Source organism: Pseudophryne corroboree, chromosome 9, assembly GCF_028390025.1.
Source record: "Pseudophryne corroboree isolate aPseCor3 chromosome 9, aPseCor3.hap2, whole genome shotgun sequence".
Taxonomy (NCBI): Eukaryota; Metazoa; Chordata; class Amphibia; order Anura; family Myobatrachidae; genus Pseudophryne; species Pseudophryne corroboree.
Window position 1 is genome coordinate 166071482 of NC_086452.1, and position 19039 is coordinate 166090520.

Sequence of the window (19039 nt, forward strand, 5' to 3'; positions counted from 1 at the left end):
AAGTATTGAATGAATCAGTGGAATTGTTTATTTTTGGTCATTGACTGCATGAAAGATTTTACTGATGTATTAGTGTATTGTGCAACACCGGCCGTGTGTAATGTAATGTATAATAAATATTTTATATAAAGTTTTTTAAGCATTATTGGTGTTAATTTCATTTGGGACAGCAGCGCTCTGAATAAATCTAGTTAGTTTTGCATCTCTTTAAGGGGTTGAGTGGCCCCTGGTCGGAGCAGCAACTGTCCCGGAGTGAAATTACAAAGTGTCTCACCGAGAGATTAAGTCAGCGCCTGGATCAGTTTTTCCTATCACTTTGTGATAGGTCAAACATAATTATATATTTTTTCTTCATCTGGCCTCCCTCAAGGTTCATATTTCGGCCTTGTCGGTATGGTTTCAGAGAAAAATTGCATCTCTGCCTGACGTTCATACTTTCACTCAGGGTGTTTTATGGATTCAACCTCCCTATGTTCCTCCTGTGGCTCCTTGGGATTTGTCGGTTGTTCTGGATGCCCTACAAGAGTCACCATTTGAACCTCTTGAGTGTGTGGACCTTAAGTGGCTTACTCTTAAGGTATTGTTTTTGCTGGCTATTGCCTCTGCTAGACGGATTTCAGACTTGGGTACTTATCCTGTCGGTCACCTTTTATGATTTTTCACTGCGACCGGGCGGTTCTTAGAACCCACCCTGGTTATCTGCCTAAGGTGGTGTCAGCTTTCCACCTTAACAAAGAGATTGTGGTTCTGGCCTTTACCTCTCCTGGTTTATCCTCCAAAGAGCGGTCTTTGGATGTGGTACGGGCTCTACATATTTATGTGAAGAGAACAGCTTCATTTAGGAGATCTGATTCTCTTTGTTCTTTTTGTTTTTTACAAATGCGGCTGGCCTGCTAATAAGCAGACCTTGGCCAGATGGATTAGAATGGTGATTGCACATGCTTATGTATAGGCTGGACTTCCAGCTCCTGCTACCATCAAAGCCTATTCTACTCTGTCTGTTGGACCTTCTTGAGCGGCCCGCCGTGGTGCGACCCTTGAACAATTGTGCAAGGCAGCTACGTGGTCCTCAGTGAACACGTTCATAAGGTTCTATGCCTTCGATACTTCCGCCTCCTTTGGATGCCGGGTTCTTGTGCCCGCTACAGTGCAACCCCTCCAGTGAGGAACTGCTTTAGGACATCCCCGATGTAATTCCCTGTGGAATCACAGTGTACCTGGCTGCAGAAAAGGTGATTTATGGTAAGAACTTACCTTTGTTAAATCTCTTTCTGCGAGGTACACTGGATTCCACAGGGCGCCCACCCTGACGCACTTAGCTTCTTTGGGTTTGTATGGCATTAGCCGCTGGTACCTTCTCCTGACGTGAGAATGTAAGTGTATGTAGCTACTAACTGTTGTCGTCTCTCTTATCTGCTACTGCATTGGACTGGTTAACAAAACTGAGCTCCAGTGCCTGGAGGCGGGGATATAGAGGATGCGGCGCTATGCATCCTGGGAACAGTCAAAGCTTTTAGCCTGTTGGTGCCTCGAATCAAGATCCAACTCAACACCCCAATGTAATTCTTTGCCGAGTCCAGTGTACCTCGCAGAAAGAGATTTAACAAAGGTAAGTTCTTACCATAAATTTCCTTTTAACAATTGGTGGCCAGATCAAGCTTTCTGCTCAAAGTGGGTGTTTGGTAGGTATTGCAGTATATCTTGCACTGAATGCTACACCATTCAAATATTTGTAAATACATTTATTGGCATATGCAGGGAGGGATGTGTGGGTCAGGGGGCAAGGGTCTTTGGGCAGGGATGGAGGGGGCCGGCAAAGATATCAGTGTACAGGGCTCCAAGATTTCTGTTGCCGGCCCTGCATATCATACCGTGTATACATAGCTTACGATGCAGATGCGCGGTCCAGAGGGATCGGCATCGCAAGAAAAAATAGACTGTGCAGGCAGCTCAACATTGACTATATTGGCTGGGCCGGGCTTCGGCCCCCATCCAATAGTCAATGTCGGGCTGTACACCGCATCGCGCCGTGTGTACACAGCCTTAGGCTTACAAATAAGGAATGTTGTTGCAGAGTTGGACTTTTTGAAAGAATTTTAAATAACTTGTATCTCTTGAACTCTGAATTCTGATTTATGAGTGATTAATGTAACTTTGTTTATTAACCCCTTCAGGCACAAATGTTTAATGTTAGAGATATATAATTGAAATATTTTTTTAATATAGATTTTATTGAAAAAAATTTAAGTTAACAAAAAAGCTGTTTTATATATTGACCAATTTAGTTATGAATATATATTCAAACTTCAAAAAGTTTTGCAATTAAAAATAAGTGTTATGTAAACGTACAAATATGTGCCAGTGTAATTATTGCATGATTACTCATGATTTTAAGGTTCTAAAAGTCTTACAGATGTTGATGTTGGTTATACTGGCTTCATTTGCCAAGCTTCGGACAGGGTACAGTTCTCAAGCGTGGATGGTAAAATATGAAAAAGTTCTAAAAATGAAAAGCTCGTGTTGACCATATGCTGTGTCGATCATTGTCATGTCGATCTTTTGACCATGTCAACCTAATGCATGTGGATCATCAGTGGTCAACCTATTGACTGTCGCCCTCTTTATTGTCAACCTAAAGACCAGATACACTAGGATATACTATATGCTTTTGTTCATTCTATTTATAATAATGTTAATTAAACATGCATAAACAGTGTGATAAAAATATTGATCCAAAACTTGGCTATGAGAAATAATCAACCTACTATAACAATCAAATTGATGTAGAGTGTTTGTCATTTGTTTAATCTATTTATTATTGTAGTAAACAAATAGAGAACTTACTCAATTGAAGACAAAACATTACAGAAAAACATCTAGCATACAAGGAACAAAATACATATTACTGGCTGTACAGCAAAATTAAGCAGAACATTCGCAATGACGATGGGGCATATGTGTCAAAGCTTGGAGAGAGATACAGAGATTAACTATTTAACTGTAATTTTTCAAACAACTTTACAGCCTGTTAAGTGACAGAAGCTGATTGGTTGGTACTTTATCTCTCTCCAAACTTGTAAACATATTGTGAAGAGTGAAGCGTAGAGCTATGGCGCATGGTATTGGTGCCAATGATGGTGTGGTTTGCAAGGTACCACCAGATATCCCCTGCCAATTGGACACCAAAAGCTCTCAGAAGAAGGTCGCCGGATTTTCTGTTAGGATATTTAATCCATGGGACCCAGAAAGCCAGGGCGTCTAGAGCTACTAGTTAGCGCTTTTTCAAGGCTGGTGTACAGTACATAGTTTAGTAGGAGGCATATTTATAGTGGTTTCCTCAATTGTGTGCATTGCCATGACTTCTAGTAAGCTCTGGACTTCCGATTGGCGCCCATTTGGAATTTGACAGCCATGTGCATCAAATCGGACGGATGGGTCCTGGACCGGAAGTGGATGTCCATAAGGTGCCAGACCAAGGGAGTTGTTCTTAACATCCTGTGTCTAACAGTAAAGTTCCTTTCCTGTTTATGATAGATAATTTCTTGTGGTGCGGACTTTCCTCATGGCAAGGCATATAAAAAAATAAAACAATGAATTATCAGAAAATATACTTTAATCCAGTAAAAAATTAAATTAATGTTTACATATACATTTATAGTATAAGAAATATGGATAATACATCAAAGGAAAACATTTTTTTTTTCCTTTGAGTAATGTCTGAAAGCGTGAAGAAAAATCTCTAAATATACAATTAATATATTTGTAAGCAAAAATGTTTTTATATGTAGGCAACATCTGGTTTCAGGTAATATATGTAAAAAGAGATGGCATATCAGGGGCTTCATCTACATGAAATAGCATAACAGAGTTCTCCTAGGAGAAACTCACAGTATTCCAGGCAAAGGTCAGTTGTATTGGGTAAACCAGGGCTCCCATATCGCATGGCACTTTGCAACTGTATCATGGAGGTGGGCGGTTAATGTACTCCATGGAAGCAATGTAAATTTTGTTAACTAAAATTCTGACTTAAAGTATTCGTAGACTACAGTTTATGTCTGGACTAAAATTAGAGATGAGCAGGTTCGGTTCACAGAGAACTGATCCCCCCCCCCCCCCCCCCCGAACATCCCGTTCCGAGCCCAAGGTCCGAGTCTGGCTCGGGTCTTCTCACCAGACTTGAAGACAAAAACCAGGCAAAATGTCATCATCCCGCTGTCGGATTCTTGCGGGTTTTGGATTCCATATAAACAGCTGTGCTTCTCCGCCATTTTCGCTCTGGACTTGGAGAGTGAGGGAGACAGACCTCTGTCTCTCTGTGGGTGGTGGCGTCGGGTGAGGTTGGTATGTAGGGGTGCTGCTAGAGTCACTGTGGTGTCCCTGTGCTGTTAGGGGTGCTGTCCTGTCTGACTGGTGTTTCTGTTTCATGTGCTGTTATGGGTGCTGCAGCTGTACATGGGTGTAGCTGTCCTACTGTATGCTGTAAAATATAGTGGTGCTGCTGTTAAAATAACATTATAATGGCCCTGTATGCTGTTAAAAGTCAGGGGTGCAGTTGTTGAAAATTTAAAACACACTGTTCCTGTATGCTGTAAAATATAGTGATGCTGCTATGAAAATAACATTATACTGGCCCTGTATGCTGTAAAAATTCAGGGAGCAGTTGTTAAAAATTAAAAGCACACTGCTCCTGTATGTTGTAAAAAAATATAGGGGTGCTGCTGTTAAAATAACATTACACTGGCCCTGTATGCTGTAAAAATTCAGGGGTGTAGTTGTTAAAAATTAAAAGCACACTGCTCCTGTATGCTGTAAAATATAGGGATGCTACTGTTAATATAACATTACAGTGGCCCTGTATGCTGTAAAAATTCAGGGGTGCAGTGAAAATAAATGTACACTGGCCCTGTCTTGTATGCTGTAATAATTCTAAGGTGCAGTGAAAATCAGTGTACACTGATCCTGTCTTGTATACTATAATAATTCTATGGTGCAGTGAAAATAAATGTACACTGGCACTGTCTTCTATGCTGTAATAATTCTAGGGTGCAGTGAAAATCAGTGTACACTGGCCCTGTCTTGTATGTTGTAATTATTCTAGGGTGCAGTGAAAATCAATGTACACTGGCCCTGTCTTGTATGCTGTAATTATTCTAGGTTGCAGTGAAAATCAATATACACTGGTCCTGTCTTGTATGCTGTAAAAATTCAGGGGTGCAGTGAAAATATATGTACACTGGCCCTGTATGCTGTAAAAATTCAGGGGTGCTGTTGTCAGTATTCTGAAATGCAGATATGCAAATATGTTGGAAAGTACCTTTGTGGCCACATTATTTACAGCAAAAATCAGAAGACACTGGGTATATAGAATGTTTTTACTTGTGAATAAATCTTATATGCATTTTAATTGAGATTAGTGTTAATGGAAGCCTTAGCTGATGAATGAGAGACCACTACTCGTCCATCCAGACAGATCCTGTGCTTAACGTTTTTATACAACATCTGAATGATGTTCCATATGCTTCATATATACTGATATTTGTTGTAAGTGTAGCGCTGGTTATAGTGCATTTGACACTTCCCACCTCTTCTTACATCTCCCCCATGGAGTCCAGTGCCTAAGCTCAGAAAGAGGTGCTGGCTTTGCGATTGAGAACCTAAGCAGGCTCTTATGAAGCTGAGGAGTAAGGCCAGGATGTGGGCCATACTGCCACTAGTCCCTAGGTGTATATCTGGTCTAACCTTTGTTCTGGGTACTACAGATAAAGCAATGTAGGGTCCCTCTATGTTATAGGTTGAAGAACTCGTACATGGGGGAGGAGGTGTTTGGAGATTTCCATTTATGCAATGCTGTACTCTTGGGTTCAGGGACAGCATTAGCAAAGGCAGCCTTATTCTACACACTAGTCACTGCTGAGGTGTCCAAAAGACAGAAGTGGTGCTTCTTTCACCTCTGCAACACAGGAAATAGTGATAGGGTCAACAGGAAAATTGCCAGTTTATCTAATTCCTGTGGCTCCTGCACCACTAGGCACATAAGCAAAGGCAGATAATGCCTCACAGCTGAGAGAAAAAGGCTAACATCCTAGAGAAGCCTCCTATTCTTTGCCCACCACCCGCAACGTCAACAAAAAGGACTAAGGTATGAAATGTAATAATTTCAAGGGAGTTCAGTATGATTTGCCAATGGACGGGATTCCGGCAGTCGGTATACTGACAGAGGCATCTCATCCATTAGAATCCCAACAGACACCCATTAATCTCCCTAACCCTCTCCTTTTCCCTACCCTAACCCTCCCTTGTGGCTGCCTAACCCTCCCCGGTGGTGCCTAACTCTACCTCTCCCCGCTTGGTGCAGAACCCTAACCCTCCTTTCCTCTCAGACTAAACCTAGGTCTTCCTGCTTGATGCCTAACCCTAACCTCCACCTCCAAGTGCCTAACCCTCCCTCCCCAGTCCTTATCCCCAACCTTCCCTTCCCCCTAACCCCCCTTTCTCCTGCCTAAACCTAGCCCCCCCCCCTCTCCCCCGCAGCAGGATGCCAGGGATGCCAGCTGTCGGTAATGTGATGCCGGCATCCTGAGCAACGTTGGTATGGAGATGCCGACATTGCGTCCTCCCTCATGATTCCAGCGTTGGTGTATTGACCGCCGGGAACCCATCCGTTGAGAAGCTAACTGCTTCCCTTTCAAGGGATACAAAGGCACAATTTAATTTTGCCTATCAGGCTAAACTTTAGCTATGCCAGTTCTTTATCCTGTAGTGCTACTGCTTCCTTCTAAACAGGGCTACGTCTAGATGGAGCAACAACAGAAAGGGAGGTTTATGGAGGCAAAACCTCCTTAAGGCTGCAGAACCTCATGCCTAAATGAGACTCAGTACTTGGAGCTGCAATAAGCAACTTAGTTTACAGTAGCTCCAAACATCATAAAAAATAGCTGGTAGCACTAGCACAGATGTTATTCACTCTGCAAATTCTATAAGAGATAATTCTGTGGAAATCAAAATTTACTCTCAATGTAAACCAATTACCAGAACTCGTTATTTAAAGATTTGCGGACAATTATATATACACTGCTTATATATATATATATATATATATATATATATATATATATATAAAAAAAACAAATAGATGCGGGGGCGCACGGGTAACGTTCAGTGGGCACTAAGAGTGCACGTGAATCTGTGATTTTAAAAGAATAAATATATATATAACGTAAAAAATATATATAACTAACCCAATTAATGGGTGGCCGCAACCTTAAACAATGTGATATGTGCTTGGATGGCACATAAAGGATAAGTATGAAACTAGTGAAGATAAGGGCGCCTATTTAGTGTTTCTTTAAAGATTTGATATGAAGTGAATCAAGTGATAATGTATGGACATCATTTATCTGGTATATACACTTTCTTCGGTCTCATGACCAGTGCACATATGTAAAAAGAAATAAAACAGAAATATCATAGCGCGTACAGTTTTAAAGCATATTTCACCATACAAAATAGAAGTAGTTGTATCTAAAAAACCTCCTAATGATAAGCAAATCCTCAATGTTAAAAATCCACCAGCGGGGATTATTGGGGTTTTTCACAAAATTTTAATACAACATATAACATAGAAGGTATAAAATAGTAAAAATGCAAGCGTACAGAAGATAACAAGATTCGAGCTTATCAATCTGTATGTACAATCAGGTACATCCTGTTTTCCATAAAAATCCAATATTGGTAAAAATGCAAACGTACAGGAAATCTGAGTTAAAAAAGCTTATCTGTCCATAAGGAGGTCTCAGGTACAGCAGTCCCAACGCGTTTCGTCAGCAGTATGACTTCATCATGGGGATATAGTCAGTAGTGAACAGGTATCCTATTTATACCTGTGAGCAGTGTGAGGATCTGTCACATGGTCCAACAAGTAGTGACCTCACTTCCTGTCAAGGATAGTGAGAATATTCCAAGAGATTTGCAAGAAGGATATATAAATGAAATAAAAACAGTCTTGAAACATTTATATTCATTCATGAGACTTTTAAACTGTTTTAATAATAGGTAATGTTTGTCAGGGAAATAAGAGTCGTAAAAGACGGCGTGGAACGCACGCTGGAACGCACGCTGGAACGCAAAGGCGCTTCCGGGTCCGGAAAAGGAAGTTAAAACGTAACTTCCGGTAACGGGAATCACTTATATTAAATGTGGATTTAGGCTTAACAAAGTGCCCGCTGCGATCAGCCGCCGTAGGTACTGGGCGCGCTGATCGCTGATGGGCTAGCAAGAGGCCGTGCTGTATAGCACTGGAGTGACGGGCATGGTGATGCGGCGGTCGATGATGTCATTTCGTTGGTCACGTGATGCGTCATCGGACTGGTGGAACGCACACGTGACTGCTTATCTGGACCGCATCTGCATCAATTAGATGCAGTTAATGCCTCACTATCAAAACAGTTTATAAAAGAAACATGATTCAAAACAGAACACATTCATATAGCATATGTCATTCAAGTATTCTTATTAGACAAAGGATTTAATCAAAAATAAACATATTTGATGTAAAAAGAAGGTTTTCGTAGGACAGTTTCTGGCTCTTTCATGGATATGCAAAATCTTCAAACATGATAATTTCATAAATAAATTTGTAATCTTCAAAATAGTGATCTTCAAAAATGATGAACTGGACTGATGATGAGGTAAAGGGCAGGTTTTTTGTATAGAGCGGAAAAATAGTCATTATAGGGCAAGATAAATTCTTCTTCCCTGAGAATCATAGAAAAAAACAGCGTCCTTAAAAGAATTTTATTTAGCTGTATAGAAAATACGTGATAGCAAAGTGACTTTGTGTGGCATGCATAATGTGAAAAGTTCCTTAACCAGTGTAAAATGTTGCGCAGTTTAAAAAACATGAGTATGGGGCGGAAAGTTTTTATAAAAAAGGTGCTATTTCAAAAGTCTCATTGAATCCGAGGGGTGACATAGTTTGAAGTTCATAAATCCAGTACATTTCTCTTCTGGAAAGTCTATTTAGTATGTCACCACCTCTTTCTCCTGGTTTTAGGAGTTCAATAGCCTTGAAGGTTAAATCTTCTGGATTCGAGTTGTGTTTTTCCTTAAAATGTCTTGAGACTGCATGGTTTTCTACCTTATTTTTTATTATGTTGCGGACATGTTCCTGTAGGCGGATCTTGAGAACTCGTTTGGTTTTGCCCACATATTTTAGGCCGCAACTACATTCCAAAAGATAAATAACCATAGAGGAGTTACAGTTCATAAAATCTTTAATAGTATATTCTTTAGTGTTGTTGTGGTTAGAAAAAACTCTTCTGATGGGGTGTACATATCTACACATGTTGCAATTTCCGCACTTGTAGTTGCCTTTACATTTCGGTATTGAATTTCTATTTTCTAACTGTTCTTTTTTGAGAAGACTCGGTGCCAGGATATCTTTCAAACTTCTGGTTTTTCTGAAGACGATTTTTGGTTGAGGTGGGATAATGTCTTTGAGGACGGGATCAAGTAGGAGGAGATTCCAATGTTTCTTTATGGAGTTCCTGATAGTTTGTTCTTGACAGTTGTATGTGGTGATGAAGGGGACAAAGTTCAGAGAATCCTCTGTGTTTTTGTTGTTAGGAATTAGTTCGGTAGTTCCACGTGTTTTCTCCAGAGCTTTTCTGATGGTACTTTCTGGGTATTCTCGGTCTTTAAATCTTCCCGCATACAAATCAAGTTGTCTATCTTGTTCTTCTTGATTGCTGCAATTGCGTTTGATGCGATGAAACTGCGAGTATGGAATGTTGCGTTTCCAGTTCTTCGCATGGCAGCTTTTATAGTGTAAGTAGCTGTTGGTATCTACATCTTTAATGAAATTGCAGGTACTGATTTGTTGATTGGTACTTGAGAGGGTTAAATCCAGGAAATCAATTTTCATTTTGTCAAGGTGATATGTGAATTTAAGATTGTAATCATTGTTGGAGATCTGATTGAAGAACACCAAAAACTCTTCCTCTTTTCCTTCCCAGATAATGAGGATGTCATCTATGTATCTTTTGAAGAGTATCAATTGTTCTGTATACATGTTGTTAGAATAGATGTGTTCCTCTTCCCAGCTTCCCATCAACAAATTCGCGAAGCTGGGCGCGAAGATCGTCCCCATTGCTGTCCCGCACGTCTGTATATAGAAGTTGTCCTGAAATTTGAAGTAATTATGGCGAAGAATGAAATTGATGAACTCACAGATGGCCTCCTTGTGTAGTGGGGATATGTTGGCATCTCTGTCCAGATATTTCCGACAGGCTTCTATGCCTTTTTCATGTACGATACAAGTGTATAAACTTTGTACATCTATAGTTATCCAGATGTAAGTTTCTTTCCATTGTATATTGGACGTAATCCTCAACACATCATTAGTGTCTTTCAGATAAGATGGTAACTGTGTCACGTACTTCTGGAGAAATATATCTATGTATTCTGACAAGTGTGCTGTTAATGAATCAATTCCGGCTATAATTGGTCTGCCCGGCGGATTTTCAAGTGATTTATGGATTTTTGGTAAGAAATAGAATATCGGTATCACTGGATTTGATGTCATCAAATATTGAAACTCTTCTTTTTCCAAAGTGTTGTTGTGAAGGTATTGTACGAGTAGAATCCTCAGCTCTTCTATAAAAGGGTTGGTTGGGTCGTTTGGAAGCTTTCTATATGAAGAAGCATCATTCAAAAGGCGAAGAGCCTCCTTCACATAGGCATCCCGATCCATTAACACGAGTCCCCCTCCTTTGTCTGCTTGTTTGATGATTACATCCTTATTATCTTGAAGGAGTTTCAACGCTTCTTTTTCATTGTTCTTGAGATTTGATATTTTTGTCTTCTCGATCTCTCCTTCACAAAGATCTTTTTTCACCAATTCGTAAAATACGTTAATGTAGTTACCCTTTGATTCTAGGGGGTAGAATTTGGATTTCTTTTTTAGACCTGATTTAGATGGTTGAGCCACAAACGTCTCAGTGTTCTTCTTGGCAAAATGTCTTTTCAATGTCAATGATCTTACAAATTTATTGAGATCGATGAATGTTTCAAATTTATTCATATGATTGGAAGGTGCGAATTTGAGTCCTTTACTAAGAAGAGAAATTTCCGCTTTACTTAATTGATGTTTTGATAGGTTAAAAATGCCTCTCTCCTTTGGGTCTATAGAAACCTCTTTTTGGAGGTGTTTTGTCCTGCCGCTGCCTCTGGTTCCTCTTCTTCTTGGTAATTTCTTTTTGTGGAGGGTTGGGCCTTGAACCTCTCTCTGAAAAAAATCCTCCTTGTTGATTGTGAGTTGTCTACAACTGGATCCGGTGACAAAAAATCAGAGTCGCTGTTCGATTCGAGGCGTTGTAGTGCCGAGAATCTATTTCCTAGAGTCACGGTTTTTATATATGGAGAGGCATGGTTGGCCATTGTTTTTTGTCGTCCTGTGTTATTTTTCTTTTGTATGGGGTTGTCTTCCATCTTTTCTTCCTCTGGTCTTGGAACACTGGAATACGGTACGTATTCCTATCTTGAAACCTGCTCCAATTGTTCACTTTGTTTTGTAGGTAGTCTTCTTTGTCCCTAAGGTACTTCTTTTGTTTTCCCTTGATGACCTCCTCCTCTATGCGTTCTATTTTCCTGGTGAGTGTGAGGTCGTTCGCTTTGAATACCTCTTTGTCTTGGTGTCTAGATAATCAAGAATTTCTGAAGAAATGGGATGAAATACTCCACAACTGCTCTATAGATCTGATGCGACTGATAATCTCGGAAAAAAAGGTCACCCTCATTAAGATAGAGGATGACAATAAGAAGAAGGAACAGATACTTGTACAACACCAAGACAAAGAGGTATTCAAAGCGAACGACCTCACACTCACCAGGAAAATAGAACGCATAGAGGAGGAGGTCATCAAGGGAAAACAAAAGAAGTACCTTAGGGACAAAGAAGACTACCTGCAAAATAAAGTGAACAATTGGAGCAGGATTCAAGATAGGAATACGTACCGTATTCCAGTGTTCCAAGACCAGAGGAAGAAAAGATGGAAGACAACCCCATACCAAAAGAAAAATAACACAGGACGACAAAGAACAATGGCCAACCATGCCTCTCCATACATAAAAACCGTGACTCTAGGAAATAGATTCTCGGCACTACAACGCCTCGAATCGAACAGCGATTCTGATTTTTTGTCACCGGATCCAGTTGTAGACAACTCACAATCAACAAGGAGGACTTTTTTCAGAGAGAGGTTCAAGGCCCAACCCTCCACAAAAAGAAATTACCAAGAAGAAGAGGAACCAGAGGCAGCGGCAGGACAAAACACCTCCAAAAAGAGGTTTCTATAGACCCAAAGGAGAGAGGCATTTTTAACCTATCAAAACATCAATTAAGTAAAGCGGAAATTTCTCTTCTTAGTAAAGGACTCAAATTCGCACCTTCCAATCATATGAATAAATTTGAAACATTCATCGATCTCAATAAATTTGTAAGATCATTGACATTGAAAAGACATTTTGCCAAGAAGAACACTGAGACGTTTGTGGCTCAACCATCTAAATCAGGTCTAAAAATGAAATCCAAATTCTACCCCCTAGAATCAAAGGGTAACTACATTAACGTATTTTACGAATTGGTGAAAAAAGATCTTTGTGAAGGAGAGATCGAGAAGACAAAAATATCAAATCTCAAGAACAATGAAAAAGAAGCGTTGAAACTCCTTCAAGATAATAAGGATGTAATCATCAAACAAGCAGACAAAGGAGGGGGACTCGTGTTAATGGATCGGGATGCCTATGTGAAGGAGGCTCTTCGCCTTTTGAATGATGCTTCTTCATATAGAAAGCTTCCAAACGACCCAACCAACCCTTTTATAGAAGAGCTGAGGATTCTACTCGTACAATACCTTCACAACAACACTTTGGAAAAAGAAGAGTTTCAATATTTGATGACATCAAATCCAGTGATACCGATATTCTATTTCTTACCAAAAATCCATAAATCACTTGAAAATCCGCCGGGCAGACCAATTATAGCCGGAAATGATTCATTAACAGCACACTTGTCAGAATACATAGATATATTTCTCCAGAAGTACGTGACACAGTTACCATCTTATCTGAAAGACACTAATGATGTGTTGAGGATTACGTCCAATATACAATGGAAAGAAACTTACATCTGGATAACTATAGATGTACAAAGTTTATACACTTGTATCGTACATGAAAAAGGCATAGAAGCCTGTCGGAAATATCTGGACAGAGATGCCAACATATCCCCAATACACAAGGAGGCCATCTGTGAGTTCATCAATTTCATTCTTCGCCATAATTACTTCAAATTTCAGGACAACTTCTATATACAGACGTGCGGGACAGCAATGGGGACGATCTTCGCGCCCAGCTTCGCGAATTTGTTGATGGGAAGCTGGGAAGAGGAACACATCTATTCTAACAACATGAATACAGAACAATTGATACTCTTCAAAAGATACATAGATGACATCCTCATTATCTGGGAAGGAAAAGAGGAAGAGTTTTTGGTGTTCTTCAATCAGATCTCCAACAATGATTACAATTTTAAATTCACATATCACCTTGACAAAATGAAAATTGATTTCCTGGATTTAACCCTCTCAAGTACCAATCAACAAATCAGTACCTGCAATTTCATTAAAGATGTAGATACCAACAGCTACTTACACTATAAAAGCTGCCATGCGAAGAACTGGAAACGCAACATTCCATACTCGCAGTTTCATCGCATCAAACGCAATTGCAGCAATCAAGAAGAACAAGATAGACAACTTGATTTGTATGCGGGAAGATTTAAAGACCGAGAATACCCAGAAAGTACCATCAGAAAAGCTCTGGAGAAAACACGTGGAACTACCGAACTAATTCCTAACAACAAAAACACAGAGGATTCTCTGAACTTTGTCCCCTTCATCACCACATACAACTGTCAAGAACAAACTATCAGGAACTCCATAAAGAAACATTGGAATCTCCTCCTACTTGATCCCGTCCTCAAAGACATTATCCCACCTCAACCAAAAATCGTCTTCAGTAAAACCAGAAGTTTGAAAGATATCCTGGCACCGAGTCTTCTCAAAAAAGAACAGTTAGAAAATAGAAATTCAATACCGAAATGTAAAGGCAACTACAAGTGCGGAAATTGCAACATGTGTAGATATGTACACCCCATCAGAAGAGTTTTTTCTAACCACAACAACACTAAAGAATATACTATTAAAGATTTTATGAACTGTAACTCCTCTATGGTTATTTATCTTTTGGAATGTAGTTGCGGCCTAAAATATGTGGGCAAAACCAAACGAGTTCTCAAGATCCGCCTACAGGAACATGTCCGCAACATAATAAAAAATAAGGTAGAAAACCATGCAGTCTCAAGACATTTTAAGGAAAAACACAACTCGAATCCAGAAGATTTAACCTTCAAGGCTATTGAACTCTTAAAACCAGGAGAAAGAGGTGGTGACATACTAAATAGACTTTCCAGAAGAGAAATGTACTGGATTTATGAACTTCAAACTATGTCACCCCTCGGATTCAATGAGACTTTTGAAATAGCACCTTTTTTATAAAAACTTTCCGCCCCATACTCATGTTTTTTAAACTGCGCAACATTTTACACTGGTTAAGGAACTTTTCACACTATGCATGCCACACAAAGTCACTTTGCTATCACGTATTTTCTATACAACTAAATAAAATTCTTTTAAGGACGCTGTTTTTTTCTATGATTCTCAGGGAAGAAGAATTTATCTTGCCCTATAATGACTATTTTTCCGCTCTATACAAAAAACCTGCCCTTTACCTCATCATCAGTCCAGTTCATCATTTTTGAAGATCACTATTTTGAAGATTACAAATTTATTTATGAAATTATCATGTTTGAAGATTTTGCATATCCATGAAAGAGCCAGAAACTGTCCTACGAAAACCTTCTTTTTACATCAAATATGTTTATTTTTGATTAAATCCTTTGTCTAATAAGAATACTTGAATGACATATGCTATATGAATGTGTTCTGTTTTGAATCATGTTTCTTTTATAAACTGTTTTGATAGTGAGGCATTAACTGCATCTAATTGATGCAGATGCGGTCCAGATAAGCAGTCACGTGTGCGTTCCACCAGTCCGATGACGCATCACGTGACCAACAAAATGACATCATCGACCGCCGCATCACCATGCCCGTCACTCCAGTGCTATACAGCACGGCCTCTTGCTAGCCCATCAGCGATCAGCGCGCCCAGTACCTACAGCGGCTGATCGCAGCGGGCACTTTGTTAAGCCTAAATCCACATTTAATATAAGTGATTCCCGTTACCGGAAGTTACGTTTTAACTTCCTTTTCCGGACCCGGAAGCGCCTTTGCGTTCCAGCGTGCGTTCCACGCCGTCTTTTACGACTCTTATTTCCCTGACAAACATTACCTATTATTAAAACAGTTTAAAAGTCTCATGAATGAATATAAATGTTTCAAGACTGTTTTTATTTCATTTATATATCCTTCTTGCAAATCTCTTGGAATATTCTCACTATCCTTGACAGGAAGTGAGGTCACTACTTGTTGGACCATGTGACAGATCCTCACACTGCTCACAGGTATAAATAGGATACCTGTTCACTACTGACTATATCCCCATGATGAAGTCATACTGCTGACGAAACGCGTTGGGACTGCTGTACCTGAGACCTCCTTATGGACAGATAAGCTTTTTTAACTCAGATTTCCTGTACGTTTGCATTTTTACCAATATTGGATTTTTATGGAAAACAGGATGTACCTGATTGTACATACAGATTGATAAGCTCGAATCTTGTTATCTTCTGTACGCTTGCATTTTTACTATTTTATACCTTCTATGTTATATGTTGTATTAAAATTTTGTGAAAAACCCCAATAATCCCCGCTGGTGGATTTTTAACATTGAGGATTTGCTTATCCTTAGGAGGTTTTTTAGATACAACTACTTTTATTTTGTATGGTGAAATATGCTTTAAAACTGTACGCGCTATGATATTTCTGTTTTATTTCTTTTTACATATGTGCACTGGTCATGAGACCGAAGAAAGTGTATATACCAGATAAGTGATGTCCATACATTATCACTTGATTCACTTCATGTCAATTCTTTAAAGAAACACTAAATAGGCGCCCTTATCTTCACTAGTTTCATATATATATATATATATATATATATATTGTATACACACACATATATACATACTGTATATACTGAAAATTCCCCCACCTTCACAGTGCAGCAGTTAGTGTGACTAACCATTTTTTAGGGTGTTCCACATAGGACAATTTGGGAAATGTGAAAAATTATAACAGAACAAATAATTGAGACATTCAGGTTAAACACAAATGATTAGGTGGACTTCACAGTGAACACTTAGGGCCCGATTCAATTCGCCATGCTAATTTTTGCAGCTACAGTAATTGAATCCGGCCCTTAAGGCCAAATGTGAAATGCAGCGTATTTTCTGTGGAACAGTTTTGTAATTGTCACTTATCTCTAGTTACAGCACAGTAAAGAGAAAATCCTGTGATGGACTAAACTTTATGAAGACAGTTTCTGGAAAATAAGTGAAACGGTCAAACTAAATTTTGTCCAGTTTGTTGATCCACTGGGGTGTTGGAAGATGTGTCTCTACTTATTTAGGAGTAAAGCTGTAAATTAGACCTTACTTTTAACATAACAAAGGTTTATATAAGATGTGATTTTCCTTTCTAATTAAACCCTTAGCATAGCTGGTGTACAGTCCAGTAACACTGCAAATGATTTACATAATAAACCAAGGCTGAGATAGTTGTGAAATAATAGTATGATGTCTGTTATCAATGCAGTAGTCGTCATCACACTACAATGCTCTAAAAAATAAGATTTTACTCACCGGTAAATCTATTTCTCGTAGTCCGTAGTCAGAGCCGGTTCAAGGGCGCTCTGCGACCCGGGCAGGAAAAGGGGCGTGGCCTAATACAGGGGCGTGGTCAGTTACGCCCCCTGTACATTGCTAGCGCTGCTTGAATGCTGAGCGGTGCGCGATGATGTCATCGTGCACCGCTCAGCAAAGTTACTCTCCACGAAGGGAAACTAGATGCATAGCGTCTAGTTCCATTCACAGGAGGCGGACGGGGACGGCAGCGGGCAGCGGGCAGCGGAGGCGGACGGGGGACACAGCGGGCAGCATTGGCGGATCTTGCCACGGTGCGGTGCCCTTCGGATGGCGCCAGCACCCTCCGGAAGGCGGCGCCCCGGGCAAAAGTCCTGCTTGCCCGTGGCAAGATCCGCTACTGTCCGTAGTGGATGCTGGGACTCCGTAAGGACCATGGGGAATAGCGGCTCCGCAGGAGACTGGGCACAACTAAAGAAAGCTTTAGGACTACCTGGTGTGCACTGGCTCCTCCCACTATGACCCTCCTCCAGACCTCAGTTAGGATACTGTGCCCGGAAGAGCTGACACAATAAGGAAGGATTTTGAATCCCGGGTAAGACTCATACCAGCCACACCAATCACACCATATAACTCGTGATACTATACCCAGTTAACAGTATGAAATATAACTGAGCCTCTCAACAGATGGCTCAACAATAACCCTTTAGTTAAGCAATAACTATAAACAAGTATTGCAGACAATCCGCACTTGGGATGGGCGCCCAGCATCCACTACAGACTACGAGAAATAGATTTATCGGTGAGTAAAATCTTATTTTCTCTGACATCCTAAGTGGATGCTGGGACTCCGTAAGGACCATGGGGATTATACCAAAGCTCCCAAACGGGCGGGAGAGTGCGGATGACTCTGCAGCACCGAATGAGCAAACTCTAGGTCCTCCTCAGCCAGTGTATCAAACTTGTAGACTCTTGCAAAAATGTTTGAACCCGACCAAGTAACAGCTCGGCAAAGTTGTAAAGCCGAGACCCCTCGGGCAGCCGCCCAAGAAGAGCCCACTTTCCTCGTGGAATGGGCTTTTACAGAATTAGGGTGCGGCAGTCCAGCAGCAGCATGTGCAAGTTGAATCGTGCTACAGATCCAGCGAGCAATAGTCTGCTTAGAAGCAGGAGCACCCAGCTTGTTGGGTGCATACAGGATAAATAGCGAGTCAGTTTTCCTGACTCCAGCCGTCCTGGAAACATATACTTTTCAGGGCCCTGACTACGTCCAGTAACTTGGAATCCTCCAAGTCCCAAGTAGCCGCAGGCACCACAATAGGTTGGTTCACATGAAAAACTGATACCACCTTAGGAAGGAATTGGGAACGAGTCCTCAATTCCGCCTTATCCATATAAAATACAGATAAGGGCTTTTGTATGACAAAGCCGCCAATTCTGATACACGCCTGGCCGACGCCAAGGCCCACAGCATGACCACTTTCCACGTGAGGTATTGTAGCTCCACGGATTTAAGTGGCTCAACCCAATGCGACTTCAGGAAATCCAACACCACGTTGAGATCCCACGGTGCCACTTGAGGCACAAACGGGGGCTGACAATGCAGCACTCCCTTAACAAAAGTCTGAACTTCAGGCAGTGAAGCCAGTTCTATTTTGGAAGAAAATCGATAGAGCCGAAATCTGTACCTTAATGGAACCCAATTTTAGGCCCATAGTCACCTCTGACTGTAGGAAGTGCAGAAATCGACCTAGCTGAAATTTCTCCTTTGGGGCCTTCCTGGCCTCACAGCACGCAACATATTTCCGCCATATGCGGTGATAATGGTTTGCGTTCACTTCTGTCCTAGCTTTAAATAGCGTAGGGATAACTTCCTCCGGAATGCCCTTTTCCTTCAGGATCCGGCGTTCAACCGCCAGGCCGTCAAACGCAGCCGCGGTACGTTTCGGAACAGACAGGCCCCCTGCTGCAGCAGGTCCTGTCTGAGCGGCAGAGGCCATGGGTCCTCTGAGATCATTTCTTGGAGTTCTGGGTACCAAGCTCTTCTTGGCCAACCCGGAACAATGAGTATAGTTCTTACTCCTCTCCTTCTTATTA

At 40.7% G+C, this 19039-nt stretch overlaps 1 long non-coding RNA gene across 1 annotated transcript in view; it reads right to left on the bottom strand.

The window, feature by feature from the left end:
• Window positions 1–5247: 5247 nt before the first annotated feature.
• Window positions 5248–19039, bottom strand: part of LOC134956846 (uncharacterized) — a 215620-nt gene continuing 201828 nt past the window's right edge. Inside the window, exon 3 of the long non-coding RNA XR_010186229.1 lies at window positions 5248–5279. This is a non-coding gene — a long non-coding RNA (uncharacterized LOC134956846). The remainder of the gene's footprint in view (window positions 5280–19039) is intronic.